At 39.8% G+C, this 9,732-nt stretch overlaps 1 protein-coding gene across 6 annotated transcripts in view; it reads right to left on the bottom strand.

Moving 5' to 3' along the window:
- The window catches only part of LOC120817836 (neural cell adhesion molecule 2), a 99,179-nt gene that overhangs the window by 33,231 nt on the left and 56,216 nt on the right, over nt 1–9,732 (bottom strand). The window lies entirely within an intron of this gene.

Raw genomic sequence — 9,732 nt, 5'->3', positions numbered from 1 at the left:
ATAAAAAACTAATAAACGGGAACTTCACCCAAAGAAAACAAAAATACTTGGAATCTTTGTGTGAGCGAGTAAGGAACAGGAACTTCACCCTGCCGAGTGGCTCAAGAAAATCTGTCAGCACACAACTAAAAACCCGATCTCACCTGGAGAATCGAGATCATCTGGAATACACACCTGGAAGACAGCCCTGCCGATGCGATCTGCATGGACTTCCAAACGAGCGTGGGTCGACCATCGCCACGTAGGAAGCAAGAATCACGGACGCCGGGCGAAGCGGCCCCCGGTTGGTACTCCGGTATGGATTTACGTTGCCTGTTTGAAACGGCATCGCACATGCGACATTAGACTGCTCTGAGGATTATGCTGTATTGCATTCATGACAATATCGATTCTGGGGACTTTCAGTGATTGTATGTACATCGAAGGAAAATATTGCGCTTCATGTCACGTGATAACGAGTGGATTGGGTGGACAAGCTGCGCCATGCTCTCAATAGCGCCTCTCAATAAACAATTAGTGGAGAATGGATGATGTGCATTAGAGGGTGGTCGGGACCCGACGGGTGTGGCCGGGTTCGGATAAATATTTAGAAAATATAGTCGGGCTCGGACACATCAGCGCGATAAGACATTGAACATTCCATATTTAAAATATCTTTAGTGAAGTCAACATCTGCTTCCCATGATGTAGAACCTCGGTTCCCAAACAGCGCTTGTTTGTTTGAGCGAGGATATTTATCTGTTGATGCCTGAGTTTAATAAAGGCAGGCTATTTATTAAAAAAAAACGTTCGTGAATGTGTCATTATTATGAACAGTTGAGGCATTGACTCCGTCGGGCTCGGACACTCGAAATAGTTTAAAGGCTGTTTAGACCACATTTCAACATGATTTTTAATACGGTAATATTTCGTCCTCTCTTGTGTGCTATATCATTATTTTAGAGGTTTAAAAAGAAACTACGTCCACATTTGTAAGTGTACCACCGATATTATAAATCACGTTGAAAACGGGTCTATACGCGAACGTCTTTCCAACATCTACGAATAGACGCCCAAATTGGAAATGTGGAAAGGAAATGCTATTTCGTACAAGCAGGAAAAATAAAGACAAAAATTACAACACTCTTGGCTTCCAAGGAAAATGCCTCTCTTGTCCAACAAAATCTCAAAATATTTCAAGGTCTGTGTCAAAAGGCTTCTGAAATCCATACCACATTGCTCACTGAGTTTCCTCTACCTGAGGAGGAGCTGAGAAGGCAGGACGAATGGTTTCATCCAAAGAAAGCTGTCCATGATATATTTATTGAAGAAATATCCAAATGGCTGAAGGAAAATGAACTTGAATGTAATGATGACATTGACGATTATGAAATCGCAAAATCTGAGTGCCAAGATGCCAATAGGCCCAGAGACCGTCTATCTAATGTATAATGGCTAAGGCAGAGAAAGCAGCTTTAATGGAGCAAGTTTCTGCTCCGCAAAAGAGACATGACTTAAAGGCACAAGAGGACAAGATAAGGAAAATGAAGGAACAACTGGATCTTCATACACAGACAGCTGCTGCTGCTGCTGCAAGACTTTCTGTGTTGGCAGTTGGAGGAAAGGCTCATTCAGATGGAATGAATTCCTACGCGAGCAACAGACTTAAAGAAGAAAGAGATAAATTTCACCCAAAGGCAAATACATTTGTGCCAATTAACACCCTGACCTCGGATCAAGGCTCAACAGTGCCACACTCATCTACTTGCGTTCCTCGACCAAAAGTGAATACAAGCAGATTTACAGGACCAACTACGGCGGCATGAAAGCGCAGAAACAAAGAATATTTGGCTACAGGTGCGACCAAATTTCTGGTTTGTCGCTAAGGCAGGAGCCGCAGACTGTGCACACACTCTCAGAAGCTGCAGCCCTCAGGACTGTAGCTAAGAAAGAAGGAGATCTACGCAGGCTTCAATCTGCACAGAACACTTCACTAGGGCAACATGCGTTTCACCAGGATGCACTTTGTGAAATCATGCAAAGGCAGAATGAAATTACCGCAATGCTTGTACAGCAAATGTCAGCTTCTTTACCACAAAGGGACATAATCATTTTTGACAGTATATTTCCTCCATTAGAACCGTTGAACATTGTATTGAAGAAAGAACCAGCAGTTATCAAGATTGTGTGTATTTTCTTGAGCAATACACCAGGGGGCAGCCTGGAGAGCTGCTGCGAAGCTGCCTACATATGACACCACAACAAGGATATCAAAGAACAAAAGGACCTTTGAAAGAACACTTTGGCAACAAACGCAGGAATTTGGGCTGTTTCTCAGAGGTTGCTGCAACGCTATGACAGAAATAAAATACATTGAGGAGATGAACATTCCATCAAATAAGAGGCACGTCATAATGAAGTGGCCATATAAGTTGAGGGAAAGATGGAGGTTTGGAGCTGGCAAGGTAGAAGAAAGGCTGGGCCACAGGACTCTGTTTCCAGATATGGTGGACTTTCTAGAAAAGCGAGTTAAAGTCTTGGCTCATCCACTTTTGTACCTTCACCTTAACAACGGCTATAAATACCAGTGCAGTTGAAATCAAAGAAAGGAGACAAGGTAATGCAGACCTACGCCTACCTGGACCCTGGAAGCATCATTCTGTACCAACTGTTTCATGAAGAGGCCGAATCTACAGGGCACAAAGACCAACATTATGTTACGCACTATGGGCCAAGAAAAGGTTGTGTAAAGCCAAATACTGTCCGGACTGGAAGTGTCAAAATTGAATGATAATAATTTCTTTGAGCTCCCAGAAACATTTAAATTACATGTCATTTAGCAGACGCTTTTATCCAAAGTGACTTACATTACACTTTAAACCCCTGGCTTTTTCACATTTTTGCCTGGGAAATTAGGGGTTAGGTGTCTTGCTCAGGGACACTTCGACATGGAACATGGGGCAGCCTGGAATCAAACCACCAACCTTGTGCTTCCCAGCACACCTTCTCTAACCCCTGCGCCACAACGACCCCACGTTTACACAGGAAACCATCCCAGTCTCAAAAGTCAACATCCCTACTCAACAAAATCTGTCACTTTCGCATTGTTCTCCCAATTGTTAGAATGAAAGTGAGATGGAATATCACCAAATCTCTGAACTGCAAAGTGTTTCTTACAAATTATGCTACAACCCGCCAATGACGGCTTGTATAAGCGGTCATATTTACGCATTTCTTCCGACAAAAGTTCTTAAATCTGATCTGTAATGTCATCTCGTAAACATTCTTCGTTTTAATAATGGCGGTATCGGGCTATGAAAGCGGAAATGTGAGACTCCGTAAAGGACGTAGTTAGCAGACCAATCGCAGCCTGGTGTAGCAGATCGTCCATGAATCGAATCGGTAACCATGAATCGCGATTCGAATTGAATCGTTGTTAAAATGAGTCATACACCACTAATATGTATGTATTTCTATGGCTTTATTCATCAGCTGAAAGACCAGAGTTCCTCCCAAAGCTCCAAAACACTGAGCTCCGTTCTGTCGGCCATCACAGTGGGTTTCCACACCTGAACATTTTGGAACAAAAAAATTGCAAACATAAAGCAACAATAGTGCGTTTGGTGCAGCTGTGTCTCTATCAGACAACATTATGCAAACAGGCGTTTTGATGAGTGTTTTCACAGTTTAGATTCAGCTGTGAAATAGTTTGCCAAATTGTAGTTTACCCGTCCAGTTATAAAGAGTTCATCCTGTATTTTACACCTACAGCTCTTTATTTTGAATTATACTGAAGGTTGAACCTTCTGAAAATACACCAAAGCATAGTTCAGGCTGTATTTGGTAAATATGGTGCGTTGTGATTTTATCAAGAACATTTAGATTTTTAGTTATGGTACATAACAAGTCTTAATCTTTCAAGTTAAAATAAACATTGTGTAGCTGCAATGAAAAATCAGTAAAATGTAATAATAACACATATTCCTGTGTGCTGAGTGTAATTTTAATAAGGATGGAATAAAACATTTAAAAAAAGTAGAAAAAAATATGAAAACAATTATCTGAATATCTTTGAAGAAAAAAAAGTTTTACTTCCATTAATGCACAGATTTCTTTTTTAAATTTAATAGATGTGACCACAAAACATTTCAGTAGTAACATATGCACAGACGTCCCTCAGCTTTATAGAAACTTTATTGAATACATCCCATTTCACGTGAAACACAATGTTGTAATTGGGACGGAAATAGTGAAGCAACATTTGCATTATAACTCAATTTACATGCTTCCTTTTTTATGTACAGTACTTGAGTGAGAATTAAATAAAACGTTCATCATTTTAACATAATGTATACAGAGAACATAAATTGGGATTATTTGAACTGTATATATTTGATCCAACTGCATGAAATGTGTCATTTTAATAAGTTAAACAGCTCACATGAGAGACTCCGAGTATCATCACAAACAGTCCAATCACAGCTTCCATGTCTCTTCAGCGCTCAGCAGCTTTCTGACAAACCTTATTCAGTATTAAACATGCACACAAGAGAAGAGACTGTTCTCTTAGTAATCGACTTCCGAGAAGAAAGGAAGAAGAACTTTTAGCCAACTCACATCTCAGTTCCTCATTCATGAACATCACTAAGAAGATGAAAGCATTAAAAGGATGAAGATGAAACTTGGAAATGGTTTCTGAAGCTTCCTGTGTTAAGAATAACTGTACTACACCACGAAATGGAAACAACGTGTCATGATAAACAACACAACTTCTCACAACAAAAAGATCTTCTGCTTTAATGTTATATTAAAACATTTACACAATGTGTACGTGTGCACGGTGTGACATATTTGTTTTTCATGAAGTGTGAAAACTGCAGGAACTTTATTGATGAATATTTCATAAATATGTGTGTGTGTGTGTGTGTATGCATGCATATGTATTTGTGTAGGTGTTGTTTTGGGTGTGATTCACTCCACCCTGTAGTCTGAAAATGTGCCTCCTGCTAGCTGCTTGTGTTTAATGAGCTACACGTGATCAAGGAAGCAGGGACATGATTGATTTATTAGGATTACTCTTTAAAAAAAATGCTGTAACTAAACTGCACAATATGCTCCTAACTTTACTTCTCTGTGTGTAAAAAGCTCCTCTGACTCCACATCTGGATGAGAGTTTCACCCCAGGACCTTGGGTCTGCTAACTTGTAGCACTGGTGAGTCTAAAGAGGCACCGCCTGCTTTTCAACGACGAGCACTACACATCTTTGTTGCATTGACAATCTATGCGGCATTTGCACAAAACTTCAGCGCGTTCAAGGATTAAGAGTTACTGAATAACTTTTACACTTATTCTTGAAGTGGTTTAAAGCAACACTAACAAAGCATTTCATAAGTTATTCTTTCTTTATCTCAAACCAAATGTTGACATTTTTCTGAAATCTTTGTTGATAAAAGTGAAAACATATTCACGAGTAGGGGAGTAGTTCCAACAATAGTTGATTAACTGCATGAGAAATACGTCTCTAAATCACACGTGTGAGTAAATGAATAAACAGTGGAGTACAATGATGGAAGTACATCTGTTTATTGTCATTTGAATTTACAGGCGACGCAGAGTGTTACAGCTCTTACTTCTGAGGGAAGAAGTCAAATATGCTGAACACAAAGTTCAAAACACATTTATTAATCTTTCTGTTGAAGTGTGGATGCTGGATTCATCATGAGAATACATCATTACAAAGTATACACCAAACTTCTTTAAGTTATGGAGGGGGCCCGCTGTGTTTGGTGTGATGGAAATTGAAGTGTTTTTGTTTAAAAAAAAATAAAAGAAAAATGCCGTGTTATTAAAAAAGAAAAAGAGACAACATGATAAACCAATCCATAAAATCTGAGCAGGTTTATAATGACATTCAAACATTTGGTTAAAACTCTTACAATGTTGAATACCTTATTTCTTTTGCTACATCGTAATAACAGAAAGGAACTGAGAGCAAGCGTGTTCACGAATGACTAGAATATTAAGCTTTCACAGCAGAATGAAGCCACATCCTGAAAAACAGCTGCTACACGACTCAATGTCCACCCACATTTAACGGTTAAATGCAGACGTTTATTTTTAACAAAGAAAGAAGGAGTCCCTACGTATCTGTTCTTTTGTATGTGTGAAATGTTTAAGTGCTACATTGTATATATTAACTCACGCTCACATTGTCACTTTAAAGAAGGGGGAGAGAAGAGGAAGTGGATGTAGAAATGTAAACCTTGTACGGACATATTAGGCCGAAGATGGCAAAAACGTTCTTTTAGAAATAAACCGCTGTACCACAAATTTTGTGCAACTCGTCGTACATTTGTCAATCGTTGTGTTTCAGTGGGAGAATTCCCCTGTTTTCATGTTCATGTTGGTTGTGCTGCACATAAAATAGAAAATGATGCTCAGTGCACCGGCCATGTAAACCAGTGGTGTACAGGCTTACCTGCACACAAACATAGTTAATAAATACATGTAATTAATGACATTATTACCTGAGATAAGTTACATTTTGGACCATATAAAATCATACATTAATATGGTGCATATCACTAAATGATTTCCACACTAACCTTTACATACATGTTTCACGACAATGACTAAATCCTTATGAAAAAATAAATGTTTAATTGTAGTCCAACCAAACCTATAAAGGGCTCTGGTGCAACAGTTGAATCTCTTTGGGTTTCCAATGGTGTGCACACACTAAAAGACTAACTGCTGCTACAATACTGCACATGATGGTCCACATACAGTCATTGCTGTGAACAAAGTAGCAAAATGATTGTTCTTTTATATACGTTTTTATAACCCCCCTCCTGCGTGGTCAATGATTAGCTCACTAGAGTTTGTGGGTCAGAAGTTGAACTGTGTTTCAATGAGAGGGTTCAACTAAAAAAATGATCCCAGGTGGTTGTGTAATGACACCATAACTATCAGATTCATGTTTACATCATTTCAAGTTTACAGCGTGAAGGTAAATACGGTCACGAATTAGAAACAAGAAGCAAGGAATTATAACATTATCCAACAAAAATTGTTAAGAAAGGGGAACATAATGTTGTTATTGGAATATTATAATATCTATTTAATATTATGAATAATTTTCATAAAATCGGGGGAAAGGAATTGAAGCTTCTGCCTTCATCTGTTCAGTCTCTAAACCCTGTGAATCATCGCTCTCTACGCACCTTGGCGTACACGCACTCGTCTGCAGCTGGTTCAACATTGGGTCGGGGTCGCTGTGAAAACTTCACTTCCCCGTACTCCACCTCCTCCTCTGCTCTCTGCTTCATCTGCCTCCCCGGCCGCGGCCCAATCCTGACCTCAGAATAGGTTAATTCCTGGTCGTCTTCTTCTGCAGAGTGTAAAGAGACACAAATGTATATTTAATGTTGAGATATATAAAGTACTTAAGTAAACATTTGAGGGGCTTGAACTGTACTGGAATCCTTCCTAAATTCTATCAACTACAACAATAACAGCCTGCTTTTACTTTAATGCATGATCTGGGTTTAGGTTTAGGTTTTTTCAGAAATTTCTCACATATTGTAAAGCAACATTTCATTTTATAGCAACAGATACCGTGTCTTGTTGTGTAAGAACTCTGCATTTGAGTCCTGCCTTCCCATGCATCCTTGAAAACATTCCCTTAACTCTAGTGGAGTTAAATTAGTTTCCTTCAAAGTAATAAACATAAAGGATCTGAATAGTTCCTCCACCAAGGCCCGTTGGTATTTAATTCATAGCTTGACATTTTGGAAGTAACTTTTACCAAAAGTTGGACTGAAAGATAAATATCATTGTCGAGCTTGTCTCAATCTCATCATCTCTTGGCAAAAAAAGTAAAGCACATGAAGAAGGGTCATTAGCAGTTACATGATAGGAAAAGGGATTTTTGTCCTGTACCTTTAGGTTTGTTTTCTCTCTTTTTCTTCTGAGCACAGACGACAGAGACCCCGACCACTAACAGAAGTACGAGTGCAGCCAGTACACAAACTGCTGTTGTCAATGTTCTCACTGTAAAAAAAGCCACAAGAGACATGCAGAGCTTTAACTTTAGAAAACATTACAGGTGTTTTTGTTGAGAATTGAGAACACAGATAATGGAAATGATATCAATGAATTCACTACAGGGGAGTCCTTTTTCACTTACTGATGCCCCATGAGTCGCCACTGGGAGAGAGGGTCCGGTTTTTGGTGGGTGTGAAATTACCGTTAAGGTTAGTTGATTCTGTGATGCCAGACTCCTTACCATCAGGTAACGTTGGTGTGTTTGTGGGGGAAGCTGTTGTCTCAATACACAGAGTATTATTGTGTGCAAACACCCACTGTGATATGTGCGTCCCATTGGCTGAGGTGCAGTTGATGAAGATGAAGCCTGCGAGACAGAGACCAATAACTGATGTACCAATAATTGTTGGAATGCATTGAGATGCATTCCAAGTATTGTTCTTCGAATCTTTATTTAGTTGGAATGCATTGAGATGCATTCCAAGTATTGTTCTTCGAATCTTTATTTCAACTTCTTCTATTTCTTCCGCGGCACCTTTCAACTCCTTCACACTTTCAGCTATTAAAACCGTTCAAATATTAAAATGTTCAGCTCCTTTCTGGCTTGAGGGCTATGACTTTTCAGCTTTCTACCTCTTAAGCTTGAATTTATATAAATCAATAATCGTTAATATTTTAACATGGTTTTCAAATGGAGTTTGCTTTTCAAATCCTCTTCAACTTCTTCAACTTTCAGATTTTTCAGCTTCGCCAATCTTTCAGCTACAGACACCATTTCAACTCTCAAATGTTCACACAAGTCTCAACTATTTTATGAAAAAAACTGCTTCTTGATATCTATTGTACTTTTTTCATAATCACTGATTATGTTTCACTAGTTCTTCGCTCCGTTTCTGACTTTTACATGAGTGTGTATTGCGTCTGCTAGAGTGGAGAGCTCGAGGCTAGAGTGTGGGGCATCGCAGGAATCTGGTTAAAAAAATATGGAACTTTTGTCCTTGCAGCCAAAGTATACACTCTAGAGGCTTCATTTCTTCAGATTAATGAGGGTATGGTTGTGCTGATTGGATTAATGTGTTCATGGAATCCCAGAGTTCTTTAGTTTTGGCGCAAGGTGTGTTTGAGTGACACAACCTCTGCCAAAAGCCCCATAGGCTCCAATACAAATCTGCCGACATATTTCTCACAAAAATCCACAAGGTACACGTTTTGTCAACGGCCATAGGAGCCGTATTTATTACCGGACAGACATAAAAACACATCCACGCGTTCGGTAGAGTCTTGGGTCTCATACAAACGCCGTATTTTTTAGATAGCTGTTATAGTTTTGCGCTGGTTCCCATTTGTTTGAGGTGTGGATTCTGTGTAACTTGCAGCCATGTCTCTGCATTTTGCAGCCGCACAGGTGCGGCGTTGTCGTGGTTACGAGCACTCACACGCTGCAGGATCTCTGTCTGTGGCTCAAAGCTGCTCCTTGTGACCTGATTAGTGGAGTCACATGACGCAGCTATGCTTTCTGACAACAGACCAATATGATAAAGACACTCGCCCCCCTCCCCCCTCCACCCTGACCTCTTCTCACTGTTAATCACTCAGTCAGTCAGTATGTCTAATTTTCCTCCCCTCTCCCTCTCTATCTCTTCGTCACCACCATTCCCTTCCTCACCCTCTCACCCTCCCTCCCTCTATCTACACCCCCCCACCCC

The sequence above is a fragment of the Gasterosteus aculeatus genome, chromosome 4 (assembly GCF_964276395.1).
Source record: "Gasterosteus aculeatus chromosome 4, fGasAcu3.hap1.1, whole genome shotgun sequence".
NCBI classification, from domain to species: domain Eukaryota; kingdom Metazoa; phylum Chordata; class Actinopteri; order Perciformes; family Gasterosteidae; genus Gasterosteus; species Gasterosteus aculeatus.
The sequence above is the reverse complement of the archived record's forward strand: the minus strand, read 5'-3'. Positions and strand labels throughout refer to the sequence as shown.